Source organism: Eptatretus burgeri, chromosome 3 (assembly GCF_056783735.1).
Source record: "Eptatretus burgeri isolate ZD-2024b chromosome 3, Ebu_testis_v1, whole genome shotgun sequence".
NCBI classification, from domain to species: Eukaryota; Metazoa; Chordata; class Myxini; order Myxiniformes; family Myxinidae; genus Eptatretus; species Eptatretus burgeri.
In genome coordinates, this window is record NC_140963.1 from 138892899 (window position 1) to 138915775 (window position 22877).

At 45.0% G+C, this 22877-nt stretch overlaps 1 protein-coding gene across 1 annotated transcript in view; it reads right to left on the minus strand.

Annotated features, from left to right (window-relative positions):
• Window positions 1–7910, minus strand: part of LOC147031115 (nectin-3-like) — a 141731-nt gene extending 133821 nt beyond the window's left edge. The window contains exon 1 of the mRNA XM_085875852.1: window positions 7828–7910. The gene's annotated coding sequence lies outside the window, so the exon portion shown is untranslated. The remainder of the gene's footprint in view (window positions 1–7827) is intronic.
• Window positions 7911–22877: the final 14967 nt, after the last annotated feature.

Genomic DNA, 22877 nt, shown 5'->3' on the forward strand with positions numbered 1-22877 from the left:
GAGTGAGGAAGTGTCAGTGAGCGCAGTCGGATTTTCGTTTTTGAAGCTTTGTGTTTCGACACAACTGTGACAAACACAGGCCATCGTGGGGGAACTTGTGTTCTTCTGGAAGAAAAACTTGGATGTGACCTGTTATACTGCACATGCAGACACCATGCACTGGAGTTGGTCCTTCAGGTGGCATTTGCAGCATTGCTGGGTTCAGAGTCAACTGGTCTAGAAATTCTGCTTTTCAAGTGCTTCCGTTATCATTGGACCTGCATTGAGCAGCAACAGTTCCAAACGGTGAACACAGATGCGCTCACCAAAGCAGCGATTGCTAAGCACAGAACGGAGCTCATCGAGTTTGCAAAATCACAAGCACTTCAAGTTCGTGATGACTATCAGGAATTCCTCGATCTTTCCATCATCTTTCTTGGAGGAGTTCCATACAAGGGAATAAACTTCCGCGACCCTGGTGCCATGCACCGGGCGAGATGGATGGCTAAAGCGCTCCACGCCATCAAGATTTGGCTCTTCCGAAGACAGTTTCAACTGACAAACACTGAGGAATGCGGAATTCGAGATCTCTGCCTCTTTTCTGTTCTAGTGTACATGATAGCATGGGCAACAGCTCCCTTGTCCATCGAAGTTCCGCTGAATGATTGGGAATTGATGATTACGCTCCTTCGATACCTACACAAAAAGATCTCCGATGCTTCCACCAAGAAGCTGTCTGCATACATGTGGTACCATTCGGAGGAGGTAGTGGGTCTGGCGTTCTTTAATGAGAGGATATCGACGGAAGTTAAGTGCAGCATGGTTGCAGCGTTAGATCAGCAAGCCTCTCACAGGCCGCCAAAACGACCTCTGGTTCTTGATGCTATGTTCCTCAGCGACAGCAAGGGACTGAAGCAACTGGTCACAAAGAACACCAGAGGATTCTTCTCGAAACTTCAATTGCAAGATGGCTTTCTGCTCCACCATCCCTCTTCGTGGATGTCAAACTCTGAATACGTGCAAGCTCAGGTTGTGGTCTCCAAACTTGCAGTGGCGAACGACAGAGCAGAATGGGCCGTGGCTCTGGTCAAGGATCTGAATGGAAAGTTAACGGGGGGAAGAGGAACAGCTCCCGTTCCTCATTCAAGTTGTCAATGACCACAGAAAGCAATATCCAGCTTCGAACAAATCAGCATTGTTGAGAACGCGAAAGAACAAATCGCTGATCAACGTATGAGCACCAATTTTCGTGCGATATGTGTTTTCTTTTTCAATGTTTTGCTTTTGTTGCTTCTCCATTTTATGCCATTATTCACCAAATTATGTATTCTATTTCGATTATGGAATAAAATGTTCGTGTTCTTTGCATTTTTAAGTGTCTTACTTTCGTTACTTTACCGAATTGCCTTGTTTTTTTATTCTTTGGTTCGCCCCAAGCAGTACCTGTGAACAGATTGTTGATGTGAACAAATGGTTCTTGTTTTCAGTTACGAGGGTGACCTTTAAATGTTGACCAATCAGGAACAAATTTCTCCTCCGCATTTTTTACACTAACTGGAACAATTTTAGGGGATGAGACTGGAAAAAAATCCATCGTTCAATTTTTCCTTCTCTTGCCGAGTGACACACTGGTATCCATGGGTCTTCAAGTGTGGAGTTTGCAACAAAATGCTCAAAATTCTCAGAGGTTGACTTTATCAATAGGAGAAGAAAGAACTTCAGGGCCATTGAAGAGGGCAGGACTCCATGATTGATTACGGTTGAGAATGCTATTTGCAATTCTCCAAAAATCTCTGCAGCCGAGCCATTTATTTGAGATAGAATCACAAACAGATTCTGCGTACTGTCACTTAGCATTCTCCAATACTCGGTTTGCAGTGGTTGCTCGCAAGAAAACCACAAGTGATACACCTCACTCGAGATACTGATCATTCGCCAACACGATGATACTGATTGAAAAAGTGGTTGCGATGGGTGATAGCAGCAGAATAACTCGTCAAGAACCATGGCTGGAGTGAACCATGACTGAGTGTGTGGTTACACTTGGTAGGTCCGAGAAGGGATAAAGTGGTCCACACCAACACGGATCCACTCATTAACTTCCTTGGCAGCTTCCGATGGGTTGTGACAAAGGTTTGAGTCCCAGTGAATGTTGGCAAGACAAGAACGCAAGGCATCCCAGTCAGCCTTGCTATATTGGAAGACAATATTCGATGAACAGGATGAACAACAGTTGATGGTGAGGAGTAAGAAACCTGAACTTGGATGTTGACATGATCAGAGTTTCCAAGAGGGGGGGGAATTTTTACAGTACAATCCCCAGGATTTGAGCACAAAAACAGAACAAGAAGATACCTGCTGTCAATAACTCGATCAGGAATTCGAGTCGGGGTTGAAATGATCTCAGTAAGGTTCCGCGACATGGCAAAGTTAAATGTACTGCCTCCAGGAGCATTTGTGCTGTGAGAATGAACAAACCATTCTTTGTGATGAGCATTAGTCTCTAAAGACCAAAATGTCAGCAGTTGGATGTCAAGGCAGCACCATATCAATAATATCAGTGATGGCATTGAAAATAGCACAATTAGGCGATGATGGAGAGCGATGCAAAAAATACAGTTATCTAGCGCAATGCAACAGCGTGAGCGAAAGCACATAAACTCTTGTGTCATAACCTCAAGGGAGACCTCATGGCCAAGTGGTGGAGAGGTCTTTGCATAACTACACAAACCATGAGTAGGTGGAAAATCAAGCCAATGGAGGATGTTGTGAAACACCGCAAAAGATTCAGGTAACACCTCAGTGTGGAGACGACTTTCACAGAGAGCAAGCAGATCTGGAGAGTTCAGTTTCAAGAAGGATTGGATGGCAGAGAAATTGCTTCCACGAAGTCCCCTGACATTAGCGTAGCAGATACTTAGCGGTATAGACTTAGGTACCATTGTGGTGGAACTCAAAATTCAGGTTGATCACAGGTTTCAATGGATTGATAAAGGCCGTAATGAGAAACATCAATAGCTCAAACGAACCCCCAGCTGTAGCAAAGCCACCCTGGTAGCCTCGGAAAAGCAACCGGAAGTCGGTGGAAGGGCCACCGTCCGTGCATGTCCATGGCAGTACAGCTACCCCTGGCATTTTACACCCGCTGACAGATCAGCCTCTCAATGCATTACCAAAGAGTACGGGATCCTGCACTTTTCTTTCTTTCGAGTGCAGCCTTATGGCTGCTGGTTGCATCATTGGTTATGGACGTGGCTATGCCGCTGATGCAGTGTCCCTATTACCAGTACATTGTTACTCATTTTGCCGACCTCAGAAGGATGACAGGCTGAGTCAACCCCACCTGGTATTAATTCAGTGACCAACGGAGTTCGAACTCAACACCTGAGGATCCAAAGTCAGCCACCCTAACGGCGAAGCCAACACCAGGCTATCCTGCACTATCGGGTGGCCATGACCTGCCTCATGTTTTTAACCTGTACCCTTCAGAATGATCAGGCTCTCGGCTCAATGCACATCAATGCAACGGTAAACTCAAACTCCTCGAAATGGAACAACCAACCCTTTTGCACTGAAGCAAGATAAATATTAGAAGTTTGTCTCTTCACAGTGCAAAAAGGGCTGGGAGGGGTTTGTATTAAACAAGAGGAGCACACTGATCCTAGATGTGACATGACATCATACACAGAAATCAGTGTGCTCCTTTCGTTAATTCATTATTCCTGGCTGCAAATTTCTAACTTGTGATCAGCAGTGCAGACAATAGATTTGTGTAGCAGACGGCATTTGTTGCTGACAGGTCATGCAGCATTTGCTGTTATAAGACTTGATCTATGTATTGCAGCCTTGTTGAGTTGGAAGGTTTGATTTGTGTACAATATATATATATATATATATATATATATATATATATATATATATATATATATATATATATATGTAGATGGACTTATGTCCATTGGAGATCAGAGGAGCGCTTGTCACATTTTGATTTATCCACCGATTGCACGTGCCTTCTGGTCTTGATTTGCATTCGTGGGAACAAATGTCTGAGTGCAGACAGAGTATTTTTCTTTGTGCATTATGAGGTTTTACCATGTGAGAAATTATCCTTGGCTGATGCTCACCGTTACAGCCAGGAGGAATGATTGGAATATATAAAAATACAAAGACCCACTCACATCTCTCACCTGTGAATTAAACCAGGTGGTTAAGATTATATAAATAAATTGACTCCTCCCATGCTCTTCCAGCTGAAAAGGCTGCATAAAGCAACCATGAAAGGCAACAAAAGGTAAGCCCTGTTACTGTTTCAAACCCTTCCTCGAGTTCCTCCACAGCTCCAAAAACATTCACAAATTATACACACATGAGAATCCCAATGCATGAGAAAATACACTCCCATCAGCTGCCGGACCAGTTACATCGCTTATTGGCGAATGATCAGCAACAGCACAGACAGCAATGCATACCAACGAGGCTCCCAAGCATGTATCACGTACAAATGTCCAAAAGCAATCTATAACAAGAAAAAGAGCAATCAGAGATTGCAGACCTTTGCCAGGACTTGTTTTGTGTGGTGCGTTGTTTATGCCGTATTGTGCGGTGTATTTTGTGTGACGTTTGTGTACTCATGTGTTACATTATTAATAAGAGACATAATTAGAACTGACACTTTATAACTACTGACAGTGATGACCGGGTACCAAGACGTCCCGCTTTGATGCAATCCCACTTTGATTGGATACCTGGCCCTGACCCATGACATTTTAAATTATTTTTCAATTGAATTTATGATTAAAATAAATTTAATTCAAATCAAATTGGTACGAGTCCTGCATTGGAGTAATCAGAAGGAACCCAAACAAGCAAAAATCAAAGATGAAGTCATCAGGAGGATCCTGGATAGGATTCACATTTCTGGTGCAACTTCGCACAGCCAAGTGAGCATTATTCAAAAAAAAAAATAATAATAATAATCCAAAACAATTCCACAATTCTGACTGCCAGACCATGTTTCTGCTCAAGTTGAAATTTAAAACTTGTATTCCCCATCATTACAAGATCATAATTGTGAAGTTTCACTTCGACTGATTAAGCTGTTCTTGAGGAAAACATTATTTAATGTTTTCTTCAATCCAATATGGCTGCCAAAGCATGTGACTTATCAATAATTCCTAAACAAACCTGCACACTCATGGCTTGGTGAACATTTGTTTGTAGTTTCCCCTCGATCTGTCCAGCCGACTGAAGAAGATTTTATATCGGTTTCCGGGTAAATCCAATATGACTGCCAAACCATGTGACATCAATAATTCCGAAACAAACCTGCACACTCATGGCTTGGTGAACATTTGTTTGTAGTTTCCCCTCGATCTGTCCAGCCGACTGAAGAAGATTTTATATCGGTTTCCGGGTAAATCCAATATGGCTGCCAAACCATGTGACATCAATAATTCCGAAACAAACCTGCACACTCATGGCTTGGTGAACATTTGTTTGTAGTTTCCCCTCGATCTGTCCAGCTGACTGAAGAAGATTTTATATCGGTTTCCGGGTAAATCCAATATGGCTACCAAACCATGTCCCGATGATGTGATTTGTGTGAAACTTTTGTTCCTCATGGATAGGCGGTCATATGTGTAGTTTTGCTTCAATCGGTTCAGCCATTTCAGAGAAGAAGATTTTTGAAGGTTAAGAAAAAAAAACAAAAAAACAATATGGTCACCGAATCACGTGACTGATGACGTTATCAATATTTTTTTATGTGCGCCATTTCATCCTTAGACGACTCTCAAAAATTTTCATAATGATCAGATGTAGCATTCTGCATGTGCAATCATGACGTCATAATGAAGGCACCTATGATGTCACAAAAATTACACTTATTCCCCGTGAGGAGTACTTGCCAATTTTCAATTTTTACCTTGGTGCGGTTTCACATACAGAGGTCAAAATTTTTTCAGTTTTTCCTACATGACTGCCACAACACGTGACCTATGATGTCATAATTATCATGAAGACATTCTGCATGAGCAGTCGCTCCTATGGTGAAAATTTTATCTCAATCTGACAAGCGGTTTTGGAGAAAAACACTAAAGTTCTATGCGGACAATCAAACAAACAAGAAAAAGACGTCGTGCAATGCACTCCTCTCTCCAAAGGTTGTCATGGATACATCAAATTGTCCATTTCATTGTTAAGAAAATTGACAATCTGAATCAAGCCCGATAGTCGTGTGGGGCAAAATGATTGGTTAGAAAGCAGACAAAAATAAATAAATAAACACGCCTACACTACTGTCATTGGTTGGACAAGTAAATGCAACAAAGCTCACGATGAAAAAGTACGAACAAGTTGGCACCGACGAAAAGTACACGACAAACACGTCCTAAATAATTATACGTTTGCCGAAGGTTCCTGTGAGAGCTTCCATCGCAACGGGACAAGTGTGTACCCAAAGACCGAGCATACCTCGAATGACTGCTATTTGAGAACCTCTACGTCGGTAGTTCCTTTCCCGTTGCACACCCTATCAGGACGGACATGGCCGTGCGTTGCATGCAACACGTCGTGCATTGCATGCAACACGTCGGGTCCTTCCCATTGAAGAAAAACTTGACCCCCCTCAGGCGTGAAATTTCATTGAGCCACGATTCATCTCGCACGTTCAGCTTCGTTTAGTTGCACGATCTTCCAATCTCCTCTGCAGCCCCACCATCGAGGTGTCGGTCCGTTATACGCATGACCTTTCTCTCTGCAGGAAAGATCGGACAAATCGTCCACCACACCCGAGGATGTTTACACTGCCAACGAATCCAAAGTGCTCATTCACCAAAAAGCTAAATTTAAAAACCTGCACAACTTTCATTCACAATATGCCATTACATCTCCCGAAGGTGTGAAGGCTCAGGTGTCTCGGGTCAAAACAGCAATCCTTTACGTGCAATGGTAATTAAGAGGGCTGTGCCTCAATCGTTGCAGGATATAGAATTGCAGTCTAAATAAAGTTAGAACAATTACCGGCGGTTTTACAAATCAACCAGAGAGAGCTAATTGCGAGAGGTACCAAAATAAACAGCTGGAAGCGAGAGATAAGAATATTTATCTTCTGCGACTGGGGGAGTTGCTCAACAATAAGAGACTGTGCGACCTTGTTTAGAGATGTTTTCCCTGAACGAGGACGTCAGGAAGGCGAGATTTAACAACATTCCACAATCTGATGGAGTTCCACGACCTGGGGTCTTCAACACGGACTGTTGTTCACCAGGCGATAACAACCAAGCTCATCCTGATCACGATATTGCCGAGAAATCCATCCCGAGCTTGCACGAAAGTCCACTTATGGGGAAATCGAGGACACCTTGATCCACGTGGTGGGGATGATCATCCTCCAGCGGTTTCAAGACCCTTCTGCCACGACCGCCGGCTCTTTGCTTTCCCCGTGTCGCCACGGACCCTGGTCACTACCGGCAGGCTAAAAAGTTCAAGTTCCAAAATGTCGTGCCAATTCCCGAGGCGCCGTTGAGTGCGTGAGAAATTCCACTCGGGTAATCCAAAGGGATCGAGGGAAGGATAACGTTTAATGATAAATAAATGCGGCTGCCGGAACGGCTGCCTGAGGCTCAAGGTGTAACCCTGAAAGCTCAGGTTGTTGTGTACAGGCTCAAGGTAAACCTTGAAATTGCTCTTGCACAAAACGAGCTCGGTCAACCTGTCAATGTCCCTGAGCAGGTTGGAGTTCGAAGGAACCAATAATAAACACAACACACCTGTTCACATGCAGAGGCACACTTCAATTCAACCGTTCATTCAAATGTTTAAAAGAAAAAGTCAACGATAACTTACACTTTTCAAACTTGCACGCTCGTCGCACAGGTCCTCTCCTTCTTGAACATCGATCGCCGACGACCGGTCACCCAAGAGGTGTGCCTGCAGAAGCGCATGGATGGAGACGCCATGATGAACTCGAACCTTGTTCCTTTGACTCAAGTTATTTGAATGCACTGCGGGTGTGTTCAGTTACCAAACAGCTCGCTGACCTGCTAGGTAGCTTCGAGTGGAGTGCTTGCTTGAGTGCTTCAACCACTTGGCGATCGCTCTGCAAGAAACTTGGGAACCGAACACACCCCTGGTGGAGGAGAGATACCGCCAGGTGATTGGAAATTTTCACAGCATACCTGTTTCATTCTCATAAAGGACAAAGGCAACCCTGAACGTTATTACAAGTCTTCATTCCACAAGGTTATTGCACAGAAAGTAGAGAAAGCATAAACTTGGGCTTAAAGGCGCTCCTTCCCGTCGGTTGTAACTCACCTGTCTTGACACGTCACATGAAACTGCTTGGTGGGTGGTGGGAGAGAGTGGTGGAAGGTGTTTAAACGTCACACTCAGCGACATCGAATGTTGTGCGTTTTGTTACCTGGAGGGGTTACGTACCCCCACGTGAACACCTACACGAGACCGTGACACCTGCTGACCTACGTGTGGCGCACACTTGATGACGTGATTGGAATACACCTGGGGATGAGTAAAAATTATCAACAAACGTTCAAATTTGGGAGTAAATTGTGGCTTCGCAGAGTATCGTGAGTTGATGAAAGGATGTTAATTAAAATGGGTTTGTTAAGCTGCGAGGGTCCACAGTGGTGAGAAAAAGTTTGTGAACCCTTGAGAATGGTCATGTAGGTCCAAATAACAGATAAAAAGAACCTGATTACACAAATAGAACAAAAACAAAAACTACTTTTAATTTATTTATTGAGCAAAATGATCCAACATTCAATTTCTTTGTCGGAACAAGTTTGTGAACCTTCACTGGTGGCACCTCCTTGAGGAGCAGCAACTTCGACCAAACGTTTCCTGGAACTCTTGATGAGTCCTGCACATCGGCTTGGAGGATTCTGATCCCATTCCTCCTCACACAACCGATTCAACTCAGAGATGTTTGCGTGAACTGCTCTCTTCAGGTTCGACCACAACATTTCATTTGCGTTAAGGTCTGGACTCTGCCTTGGCCATTCCAAAACGTAAAATCTCTTCTGATTCAGCCATTCTGTTGTTGATTTACTTGTGTGTTTAGGATTGTTGTCTTGCTGCGTGACCCACTTTCTGTTAAGCTTCTGCTCACGGAAAGATGCCCTGACGTTCTCCTGTAGAATTTGCTGGTACAATCCAGAATTCATGGTTCCCTCAAGGATGGCAAGCCGCCAGGGTCCTGAAACAGCAAAGCATCCCCAAACCATGATACTCCCACCGCCATGCTTCACGGTTGGGACGAGGTCCTTATGATGGAATACAGTGTTTGGTTTTCGGTAAACATAACATTTCTCATTTAAGCCAAAAAGGTCCACTTTCGACTCATCTGTCCATAGAACGTTCTTCCAATAGCCTTCTAGGTCATCCAGGTGGTCTTTGGCAAACTTGAGACAGGTGTCAATATTCTTCTTGGAGAGCAGTGCTCTCCTCCTTGGTATCCTCTGATGCACACCATTCTTGCTCAGTGTTTTCCTGATGGTGGACTCACGAACACTAACATTAGCCAATACATGAGAGGCCTGAAGATCCTTAAACGTTACTCTGGGGTTCTTCGTGACCTCCTGGATTATTGTACCCCTTCCTCTTGGAGTGATTTTCATTGGATGACCGCTCCTGGAAGGAGTAACAATGGTGTGGAGTTTTCTCCATTTGTGCACTCTCTGCCTGACAGTGGATTGGTGGAGCCCAGCATCTTTAGAAATGGTTTTGTCACCCTTTCCAGACCGATGAGCATCAACACCTCTTTTCCTGAGGTCCTCAGAAATCCCTTTTGATCGAGGCATCACACGCTTCCACAAACCTGTGTGGTGAACACCAGAGTCTGACGGTGACAAAGTATAGGTTTTTCACATAGGGCAGGGCCACCCAAACTCACTCCTGATCGTCATCCCATTGATTGAAACGCCTGACTGTAATTACCCCCTTAATTGAGCTGATTAACCTGGAGGTTTACATACATTTTCTGACATAGGAATTGAATGCTGGATCATTTTGCTCGATAAATAAATAATATAACTAGAAGGGCACTCGGTAGGGCGCACACCTCCGCCACGCAATGCCTGATCCACGAGAACATATCGGGCCCATTACATTTTTGAAATATCATGTTGTACAGCACTATATCGTTTGTGGCCCTATCTCTCAATGGTGGAGAATCACTTTAAAAATTAAATAATTCTCGAATCCAGATCCGGATTCGGATCTTCACCAAAATTGAATCAACTCGTCGTGGTCACACACACACAACCTGCCCATCAAGTTTCATCCGAATCCGTCCACAGCTTTTTGAGATATCGTGCACGCAAACAAACAAGCAGTCATAGACTGGTACTTACGAAATAGTCAACTTGACCTCTGACCTTGTCTAATAAAAGCCGTCTCTTGAGAAGGTAGCGACACAAACCAGAAGTTTCTACGATGATTCTGTACCAAACCATCAAAAATCAAATGTTTTGGATGTTTGACCTCACTGTGACCTTGACCTTTGACCGATTTTGACCAAAATCTAATCAGCACAAGCCATCACCCTCCTGAATCACGTGGTGTAATTTGACATTGGAAGCTTCTTCCGTTCTCGAGTTATCATTTTTTGGATGTTTGACCTCACTGTGACCTTGACCTTTGACCGATTTTGACCAAAATCTAATCAGCACGAGCCATCACCCTCCTGAATCACGTGGTGTAATTTGACATTGGTAGCTTCTTCTGTTCTCGAGTTATCGTGCCTAAAAACAAACAAACACACAAACAGAGGACGGAAGTCATCAATATACTTACGAAATCTTTAGATTTCGTAAGTAACAATCAAACAGAAAGGACTGAAAACATAACCTCCTTGACCTTGGGTGGTGGAGGTAAAAATGTAGGCTTTTCTTTTTTGTGATATTTGTTTAATCAGGACCTCTCTTTCTATTATTAAAACTAAGATGAACATCTGATCACATTTTAGGTCAAATTTATACAGAAATACAGAGAATTCGAAAGGGTTCGCAAACCTTTTCTCACCACTGCAGCTCATGAGTCAGCCATGTGTTCTACTTTGTTAATGAAGTGGTTCCATCGACATGGTGTAGTGGGTGAGCTGCCAAAAGTGCAACTCAGGTGTTAAGGAAAAGGGTAAACCAAATATTGCTTGTGGTTGACAAGGTTGATGACAAGTAGCCAAAACGAAAACTAGGAACCATCTATTTATTACGTATGCAGTAGTAGTGGGAAAAATTGTGAGAGAGGATAGGTAATTGGAGAAATAAAGGAAGGTAAGTAGGTGCGGGAGGAGCGGAGGTTGTTCGGAGTTTCAAAGGTGTCTGACATTATGATGTACACTTGCCCTGATTGAGCTGTCCAGCCTGGGTTCGATTTCTGACCGGATTATAAACTGTACAGCTTTGCAAATCGGACAAACAACCTCAACCGCAAATGTACCCGCACAAACCTCAACCACAAGTGTGTCCTCACAAACCTCAACCACAAGTGTGTCCTCACAAACCTCAACCACAAGTGTGTCCTCACAAACCTCAATCACAAGTGTGTCCTCACAAACATCAATCACAAATGTACCCGCACAAACCTCAACCACAAGTGTGTCCTCACAAACCTCAACCACAAGTGTGTCCTCACAAATCTCAACCACAAGTGTGTCCTCACAAACATCAATCACAAATGTATCCGCACAAACCTCAACCACAAGTGTGTCCTCACAAACCTCAACCACAAGTGTGTCCTCACAAACCTCAACCACAAGTGTGTCCTCACAAACATCAATCACAAATGTACCCGCACAAACCTCAACCACAAGTGTGTCCTCACAAACCTCAACCACAAGTGTGTCCTCACAAATCTCAACCACAAGTGTGTCCTCACAAACATCAATCACAAATGTATCCGCACAAACCTCAACCACAAGTGTGTCCTCACAAACCTCAACCACAAGTGTGTCCTCACAAATCTCAACCACAAGTGTGTCCTCACAAACATCAATCACAAATGTACCCGCACAAACCTCAACCACAAGTGTGTCCTCACAAACCTCAACCACAAGTGTGTCCTCACAAACCTCAACCACAAGTGTGTCCTCACAAACCTCAAAAACAAATGTACCCGCACAAACCTCAACCACAAGTGTGTACTCACAAACCTCAACCACAAGTTTATCCTCACAAACCTCAACCACAACTGTGTCCTCACAAACTTCAATCACAAATGCTCAACCACAAGTGTGTCCTCACAAACCTCAATCACAAATGTACCTGCACAAACCTCAACCACAAGTGTTCCCCACAAACCTCAACCACAAGTGTGACCCCACAAACCTCAACCACAAGTGTGTCCTCACAAACCTCAATCACAAATGCTCAACCACAAGTGTGGCCGCACAAACCTCAACCACAAATTCTCAACCACAAGTGTGCCCGCACAAACCTCAACCACAAGTGTGCTCGCACAAACCTCAACCACAAATGCTCAATCACAAGTGTTCCCGCACAAACCTCAATCACAAGTGTGCCCCAACAAACTACAACCACAAGTGTGCCCTCACAAACCTCAAAAACAAATGTACCCACACAAACCTCAATCACAAGTGTTCTCCCACAAACCTCAACCACAAGTGTGACCCCACAAACCTCAACCACAAGTGTGTCCTCACAAACCTCAATCACAAGTGTGGCCCCACAAACCTCAACCACAAATGCTCAACCACAAGTGTGCCCAAACAAACCTCAACCACAAATACTCAACCACAAGTGTGCTCGCACAAATCTCAACCACAAATGTTCAACCACAAGAGTGCCCGCACAAACCTCAACCACAAATGCTCAACCACAAGTGTGCTCGCACAAACCTCAACCACAAGTGTGCCCGCACAAACCTCAACCACAAGTGTGCTCGCACAAACCTCAATCACAAGCGTATTTACACTAACCTCAACCACAAAACTACAACCGCAAGTGTATTTACACAAACCTCAACCTCAAGTGTGCCCACACAAACCTCAAACACAAGTGTATCCACACAAACTACAATCACAAGTGCGCCCACACAAACTACAACCACAAGTGTGCCCACACAAACCTCAACCACAAGTGTGTCCTCACAAACTACAACCACAAGTGTGCCCACACAAACCTCAACCACAAGTGTGCCCCAACAAACTACAACCACAAGTGTGCCCACACAAACCTCAATCCCAAGTATATCTGCACAAACCTTAACCACACGTGTACCTCCACTCCCACTCAAGGCAAATATGCCTGCACAAACAACCTCAACCACACAAATATTCACACACACACACACACACACACACACACACACACACACACACACACACACACACACACACACAACCACCAACCTTCCTCACCCCGTACCTTTTTTGCCCTTGTTGGGGCATCGTCAGGACAAGTGCTCACATTGCAAGGGCAAAGGAAGTGCAACGGTGGTGCCTTGAACACCGATTGTGCTGCTTGGAAGCCGCTCGCAGCTCTCGGTTTAAAAGCCACCTTGTTTTGTTCCATGAAACTGGAAAAGAAACTTTCTCTTTTCATTTTATATTCCCAGTTGCAAAGAGCTGTGGTCAATAAGTAAGAGTTAGTGGCGAAAGCTGTCATCGCGTGTTCGGCAGTTATGGCTTGAGTTTATGTTTTATAGCCTAGTAAGGTTCAGTGTTGATTTGTGTTTTACATGAGTCATCAATAAAAGCGGGAAGAACGAGAACAGCAACACTCGGTAGAGAACATCTGAATCCGGACCTGAACCAAAATCGAATCAATGAGTCCTTTTTCACACACCCAACATGTCCACAAAGTCTCATCCGAATCAGTCAACAACTTTTTTGACATGTCGTGCTGCATATCATTTTTGGCCTTATCTTTCAATGGTTAAGAATCACTGAAAAAAAGATTCGAGTAGTCAAATCCAGGACCGGATCTTCACCAAAATTGAATCAGTTCGTCCTTGTCAAACACCGAACCTGTCCACAAAATTTCATCCGAATCCGTCCATAACATTGTGAGATATCATGCAACATCGTTTTTGCCCCCATCTCTCAATCATGAAGAATCAGCGGGAAATTTAATAATTATCACATCCGGATCTGGATTTGGAACTTCACCAAAATTGAACCAATTCTTTCCTGACCCATGTGGACTCCCAACCTATCCACCAAGTTTCGTCTGAATACGTACACAGCTTTTTGAGATATCGTGCTATATATCGTTTTTGGCCCAATCTCTCAGGTCAGGTCAAGCAGCCCCTGCCGAAACTCTCGTCTGCGTTCGGTGAGGACACGAAGGGCAAGGATACGGTCAATCGTTGACCTCTTTGGTGTAAAGCCTGACTGCTCTGGACGCTGGTGCTCAAGCAGATGGTGGCGAACCCTATCAAGAATTATGCGAGCAAAGACCTTGCCCGGCACTGAGAGCAGCGTCACCCCTCGGTAGTTGTTGCAGTCTTGGCGATCACCCTTCCCTTTCCAGAGAGGGACAACAAGGCCCCTCTTCCAGTCAGTTGGGATGATGCATGTGTTCCAGGCAGAGCACAAAACTGCATGCAACGACACGAGTGCAGCATTTCCACCAGCCTTGAGAAGTTCAGCATGGATGCCACAGATACCTGGAGCTTTACCCCGTTTCAACCGGTTCACCGCAGCCCGTGTTTCCACAAGCGATGGTGGATCACAGTTGATTTGAGGGTCAGCAACAGTCATTGTGACACCCGTGATATCCAACTCGACAGCTGGTGGATCAGCCTGGTACAACTGCTCAAATTAACTGGTCCAACGGGCCTTCACTTTGGAGTCCTCTGTCAAGAGCCTACCACTCTCTGCTCTAACTGCAGTGCTCCGAGGGATGGGCTTGGATGAACGTAATGCGTGAATTCCGCTGTAAACGGGACGAGAATCACCTGTCCACAGGTGATGCTCTACCCCCTCACAGATTCCTCGCACATAGGCCTCCTTGTCCACCCTTAGCGCACGTACAGTTTTACGCCTCAGCTCCCTGAACAGCTCAGCTCTGCCATTCAGCCTGGCCCTGCGACTCTGGTCAATGGTATCCAGTGTCCCTTGAGAGACAAAATACTTCTTTGCCCTGCAGTGAGTTCCAAGACATCTATCAGCAACATGAAGGAAGATGGTCTTGGAGGCGCTCCACAACTCTTCAGGATTCCCCAAAGCACCCAGACCTCACAAATCTCCAGTCAGCTTCTTTGCAAACTCCTCAGCTACTCTCTCATCCTTGAGCTTGTCAACATCCAGCCTTGACTGGGATGGTACCATTCTCCAGGATTTACGGTGCAACTTAAGAGTTGCTACAACAAGCCGTGGTCATTATTGAGGAACTCAGCACTCCGGTAGACCCTGCAGTTCTGGATCATCTTCCAGCGACCATCAATGAGGACATGGTCAATCTCCTTTGCCACACCGCCAGCGTTGGAATACCAAGTCCAGCGATGAGCCTGTGGGTGCTGAAACCATGAACCGGCCACCCTAAGTCCATGACTTCTTGCAAAGTCAAGGAACTTAGTGCTACTCAGGTTCACATTTCCTGACCCATGTGGACTAACACATTTCTCATAACCATCCCTATCAGTTTCAGTCGATGCATTGAAATCCCCCAAGACTAGAAGAGTATCTCACTTGGGGCACTGGTCAACCACAGACTCGAGTGTGGCATGGAATGCATCCTTCACGGTGAGATCACTCGCCTCAGTCGGAGCATAAACAGAGACCAGGGAAATGACACCTAAGGAGTGATGAATCCTTCGTCTCATAATACGCTCGTTGACCGGTGTTGCCTCAATTATCATTGGAGTCAGCTTATTGGACACAGCTACAGCAACTCCTTGGGCATGGTAACCATCAGAGCGACCAGACTAATAGTAGGTGTAACCACCCACCATTATCTCGCTGCAATCCGGTCTCCGAACCTCAGAGAGTGCTGTAATACCGATGTCCAAACGTTTGAGGTCAGATGGTAACAAAGACCGGTGATCATCTTCTCTTCGGGATAGGACAATCCAGGCACCCACCTGAAGGGACCGCCTCAGGTTAACCCAAGGAGCCGCCGTCTGGTGGACGACACCTCAGCACCACTCCGACACACTCTCCCGCAATCTCACCTGGGAATGTTACCCCATGGTTTCCCTCCTGTCATCTAATATTGGGGGTCCCGAAGGCTTTGCCCCAATCCCGCCATCCGGTGAGCTGCCCTGCGAAGGGAAGCTGCACACGAGGTACTCCCACGGAGTGGGTTTTCAGATTTCTTTGCGTTTTTTGTGTTTTGCGGGGTGAAGGGTTTTACGGTGGCCGGAGTGCAAATCCTGCCACCAACCTTCTCATAAGAAGTAACCCAACTGCAGGAGGACGTCTGCAGACACAGTTGGGCACTAGATATGGATGGCCATTGGCTCACAAGGAGCTCCTCCGCCCTTTGACAGGTTTTGTTTTTAATCCTGCTGGGTGTCCATATCCAAACACCCTCCTCACCAGAAAACCTGGTGGGGGAGACGGTTTAGTCGCCGACAACCCGACCATGGAGCAGGTTAGTACAGGTTTACATGGTACCTGTAGTAAGTCACAGATCTGATTTGGCTTGACCTGACATCCTGATCTCTCAATGGTGAAGAATCGCTGAAAAAATTCTCAGATCCGGATACTGATTCGGATCTTCAACAAAATTTAACGTTGCTGCCTTTGGCCGGTCACCTACAAACAAAAAAAAAAAATTCAGAACGATTACTTCAAAACTGTGGCCAAAAATTGTGGGACAAACAAACAGACAGACAGACAGACAGACGCGACAGACCAACTTACTTGGCAAAATTTTTTTCGCCAATAATGGATGTGACCAACCAACATACTGTATAGCACCTGAAAAATTTCGATTTTTGGAAGTAAAAAACAGACTGCTGGGAACTGTGGGCGTGTCATGGGCTCGAGCAGCTGCAGGGAGAACCAATGGTGCACGATCTCAACACAAAAATAGTGAAGGGGTGGAGTTATCTGGTGAAGGGGCGGAGTTATCTGGCGAAGGGGCGGAGTTATCTGGCGAAAGAGCGGAGTTATCTGGCGAAGGGGCAGAGTTATCTTGCGAAGGGGTGAGTTATCTGGCGAAAGGGCGGAGTTATCTGGCGAAGGAGCAGAGTTATCTTGCGAAGGGGTGAGTTATCTGGCGAAAGGGCGGAGTTATCTGGTGAAGGGGCGGAGTTATCTGGCGAAGGGGCGGAGTTATCTGGCGAAGGGGCGGAGTTATCTGGCGAAGGGGCGGAGTTATCTGGCGAAGGGGCGGAGAGAGTTCGGCAGTTGGCACGTTTGTTCTGTGTTCGAGTTCTTTGAGGACATCCAGTGAATTGCGAGCCATTGCAAGACGAGTTCCAATGCTGTCACGACCACGAGATGTTTTGAACTTTGTAAAAAAAAAAAAATCTCAGATAATAGTCCGCAACGCATTTATCGCTCTCTGCATCCTCTTCACCCTCCCTGTTTCTGTGTCCGATGTTGAGCGAAGCTTTTCCAAGCTAAAGTTCATCAAAATCTACATCCGTTCCTCAATGATGCAACAAACCCTTGGTGGGCCATCCACCTCGTCAATAGAACATGAAATTGCACAAAACATTCATCTGGAGGAACTTGTTTATGCAGTTATGGCATTAACGGAAAGGACAATTTGAAATGATAATGATCAACTTTGTTGCAGAAACACATAGTATGACATCACGTGATCCATATTACTCATTGTAGCTTGTATTGCTTTGAGTGGATAATTATATTATTAAAAGTGATGAACAATGAGAATTATGCAATCACTATCAGATTCGCCTTTTTCATGTGTATTAAATCTGTAATTATAAATGCAGAAGTTATATTCATACCAATGCACAGGATGTATTTTCAATAGTTCATTGTTTGTTTGGAGGGGGGCAAGAAGGGGGGGGCACAAAGCTGAAAGCTTGCCTCATGCACCTCGTACCCCTTGCACAAGCTCTGCTTGCATCACATTTGTTTCAAGTGATAATCAATGCAGAAAAATGCTGCAACACCAAAGTATGGAAACTCAAACCAAACCTGCCATGAGCAATGAAACAACCGTTTGTAATTTACATTTTGGAACTGAGAAAACAAGAGAAGTAAATATGTCCAACGATGAAACATGGCAGCAAACCAAGCAAGCTACAAGCATTAGGTTAACGAGAACAAAGATGCCAAAGGGCCCTTCTAGATACACAAGAACTTGTGAACAGGTACAAGAGACCGATAAAGAAAGCCACGGATATCATAGGAGTTGTGTTGGAAAACGTTCACAGCCATTCCATGACAGAATGCTGGAGGGGAAGGCCAGTTTGGTGTCCCACAACGGGTAGTTGTTTCACAAACATTCACTCACACATTACCTGGAGGGTGATTGTGTCAACCACCAACCCCCTACAGTGAGAGAGACACACACACACACACACACACACACACACACACACACACACACACACACACACACACACACACACACGCACACACACACACGGCTAATTAGACTTTTACTGTGAGCCAACACACATGCAATTCTGACAACCTCTCAACCCCCACCAACCACCCCGACCTCCCCCTCCTCCAAAGCCTCAACCCCCTCCCAATCCCAACTCTGTCACATGATTATTCCACCCTCCCTTCCTTCCCAAAACCAAGTCCTCACCCTCCCCCTCCTCACCCGAAGGGATCAATCCCCTCCCCAATTCAAGCCTTGAAACCCCCTCCTCTCACCACAACTCCTCAATCACACTGAAAGTCCTCAACCTCCCCACCTCAAAGGTTCAACCTCCTCCTTCCAAATCTGCCCCATCTTTATTCCCCTTCTCCTCTCCCCTCACCCCCCCCAACTCTGTCCTCACCCTCCTTCCACTCATTAAAGTAAACAGCCATTCCTACATCGAAACAGTGGAATATTTAATGATTTACCCTCCCCTATCATGGTATCGCTGAGTTCACGTAAACCCATCAAGGTAGCCTTTCCAACTCACAATCCCACGAGATATGGATAGACCAGGCGGTCTGAGATTCCACATTGGCAAAGTTGAGCGATGATAAAAAAAAAACATTATTTTGTTCAGACCACCCTTTGACCTTGCCCTTTAACCTGGAGGGGTATGATGTAAATGAAGCGTAAATGCGCCTTGCTCTGGGCTATCCACAGAGAGCAATTTCGTTCCGATCAGATAAACCTTGGTCAAGTTATGGTGAAAAATGTTTCAAGTCTATCATTAGATCATGACCTTAAAATTAGGTCAAGGTCAACAAAATTTGTCAACCATGCGTAGTTTCTATTCACATTATTGATGCAAAATTTAATTCCGAAAGTCCCAGCCGGCTCCGAGATACAGCTAGGAAATTGAGAGTGTTGGGAGAGAAAAACAAACAAATAAATAAATAAACAAACCTAAGTGGTGGTTTAGTACTCCGAGGGGTCGAACAAACTCTGGGGTACCAATTGTAGAAACAAACCCTACAACAGGTATAAGCCTCGTCCATCCTACAGGGGGAGGTTTAACAAGACAGAGAGGATTGCTGTTCAGAAATCAGAAAAATCTGACCATAGGGAACTAAGAGAAGTTCACGAAGCAGAATTCCAACTTCTACATATACTGTATATACATCAGACATTCCGTAATTGATGATAAACCTCCTGAATTATTAACATCACTTCATTCTCAATGCATGACAACACTGGGAGAGAGAGGGAGAGAGAGAGGGAGAGAGAGAGAGAGAGAGAGAGAGAGAGAGAGAGAGAGAGAGAGAGAGAGAGAGAGAGAGAGAGAGAGAGAGAGAGAGAGACAGGCAGAGAGAGAGACAGGCAGAGAGAGAGAGACAGGCAGAGAGAGAGAGAGAGGCAGAGAGAGAGAGAGAGAGAGGCAGAGAGAGGGGCAGAGAGAGAGAGAGAGAGAGAGAGAGAGAGAGAGAGAGAGGGAGAGAGAGAGAGAGAGAGAGACAGAGAGACAGAGAGACAGACAGAGAGACAGAGAGACAGAGAGACAGAGAGAGGGAGAGAGAGAGGCAGAGAGAGAGGCAGAGAGAGAGGCAGAGAGAGAGAGGCAGAGAGAGAGAGGCAGAGAGAGAGGCAGAGAGAGAGGCAGAGAGAGAGAGGCAGAGAGAGAGAGGCAGAGAGAGAGAGAGAGAGAGAGAGAGAGGCAGAGAGGCAGAGAGGCAGAGAGGCAGAGAGGCAGAGAGGCAGAGAGGCAGAGAGGCAGAGAGGCAGAGAGGCAGAGAGGCAGAGAGGCAGAGAGGCAGAGAGGCAGAGAGACAGAGAGACAGAGAGACAGAGAGACAGAGAGACAGAGAGACAGAGAGACAGAGAGACAGAGAGACAGAGAGACAGAGAGACAGAGAGGCAGAGAGACAAAGAGACAGAGAGAGAGAGAGAGAGAGAGAGAGAGAGAGAGAGAGAGAGAGAGAGAGAGAGAGAGAGAGAGGGAGAGAGAGGGAGAGAGAGGGAGAGAGAGTGAGAGAGAGTGAGAGAGTGAGAGAGTGAGAGAGTGAGAGAGTGAGAGAGTGAGAGAGTGAGAGAGTGAGAGAGTGAGAGTGAGAGTGAGAGGAGAGAGACAAAGATGATTCCACATTTAAAGCATTCACAATGAGAAAAAAAGGTTTTTGGGAGTTGGGACACGTCCAGGGACCCATTAGCACGGATAGGTAGAGCAAAGATCAGGGGAATGAAGTGCACAGCACCGTGATGGAGAAAGATGACGTAATCACGTGAATTTTCTTTTTCTACATACCAAGGATCCTCGGAGGGAAAAATGAACCGAGCAGTTCTGGTCCTGAGATCAGCTCGATGTTCACACTTCCTAACAACAACAGTAGAAACAGTAGCAGAGGGGCAGGACCCCAAGCATCGAATATCTAGACGTATGTTTTTCCATGCGTTGTACACAGAGTGCGTTAACAAGACATAAGTGCAGCATAGAGTGAGTCACAACGTCAAATCTGCGAAGGAGGGTGCAACAACATGCAATTCGCAATTGAAATACCTTCCGTTACCAAAACGAGCATGGATGAAAACATTGAAAACATTCATATATTTAAATATTACACAATGGCATGAAAAGTGGGAAAGATGCTGATTTGGATTGATCTACTCCCTTTGGTGTGATCTGCTTTTTCACTCAAAACATCAGGTGGACATGAACTTTGACCCCGTGTTGTGGGTCTCCGTCCCGGGATGGTGCCCCCATTACAAATCATTTTTGGTAAACACCATTGATAGCCCGATCAGAAAATACCATCAAATTTCCTGGCTTTCGACACCAGATTAACCCTCCCTCCATTAGCTCTTGCTCTCAACGGGAAAGTCGGGATTGTCGAAACGTCAACATAAGTTGACATAGTATAAATCCTTACTCCATCCTTGAAGGAAGCCTGGTGTTGGCTTAACGGTTAAGGTGGCGAGCTTAAGATCTTAGTATCTTGAGTTCAAGCCCTTGTCGTGTCGATGAGTCAACACCAGTTGAGTTGACTCAGCCTACCATCCTTCTGAGGTTGGTGAAATAAGTGCCAGCTCACTGGCAACAAGGGGGTCATTGCATCGGCGGCATATCCCCGCTTCCAGAAAAATGATTCAGCCAAACAGACACTTGCTGCATACAAATAAATAAATAAATACCCTTAAAGTATAAAACAGTATCTGAGAACCTGGGCTGCAATTGGACATCCTCTCTGGCAGCATTATCGGCCAATGGTAGGAAGGGCTGACATGTTGGTACCTCATTGCCTGTGGATAGCTACTCGATGGGATGTCCCAATGTACCACGGTTAACGGGTCATCCCGTAAGCTCTGCATTGAGCTGATGAAACCTGAAGGAAGAAACAACTGTTTCTTGTAAGACATCACATTGTAAGTTGTCGTTCTTTATCTTCTTCTTGTGGACCTTTTTTTAGATCCTCGTGGAGGATCTCTAAGTCTTACTCACATTGTTGGTCTTCATCTTCTTCTTGTGGACTTTTTTGTTTCACAGCCTCCAGTTTTCATCGAAACTTCCTGAAACTTGGCGTTTATATGTAAAAGTACCCTGTGCAGACAGTAACCATCTCTGATTTTGGAAATTCTTCCTAGAAAAAAAAAAAGTTGACGTCATAATATCGCCGCTAATGGAAATCGCCCATACCATTATCTCCGAAACTAGGCAAGCTGCTTGAATTTTGTTTGTGGGAATCAAGCCGGGCATTAGCACAGATAATTTATCGCAAACCTGATACATCACAATGACGTCATATTCGTTTTTATGACGTCATCATTAAGAGGACGAGGATCTTCGCTCATTTGAGCTTGTATTTCACCAATATGTATATATGGTTGTTTTTATTTGACCAGTGTGTGTGTGTGTGTGTGTGTGTGTGTGTGTGTGTGTGTGTGTGTGTGTGTGTGTGTGTGTGTGTGTGTGTGTGTGTGTGTGTGTGTGTGTGTGTGTGTGTGTGTGTGTGTGTGTGTGTGTGTGTGTGTGTGTGTGTGTGTGTGTGTGTGTGTGTGTGTATATATATATATATTGATGCCTGGTGTTGGCTTAATGATAAGGGTGGTGAGCTTGGGATCTGAGGATCCTGAGTTCAAATCCCACTTGGCTTTTGAATTAATACCAGGTGGGGTTGAGTCTGCCTGTCATCCTTCTGAGGTTGGCAAAATGAATGCCAGCTTGCTAGTATCCTGTGTCAGAGTGATGATCCGGCCAGGATTATGCCCAATACCCAATGAGTATGGTGAGTATGGTCCCAATGGGCAGATGGATGGATTTTTTTTTATTTGACCAAGATGTATATGTGTATATATATATATATATATATATATATATATATATATATATATATATATATATATATATAT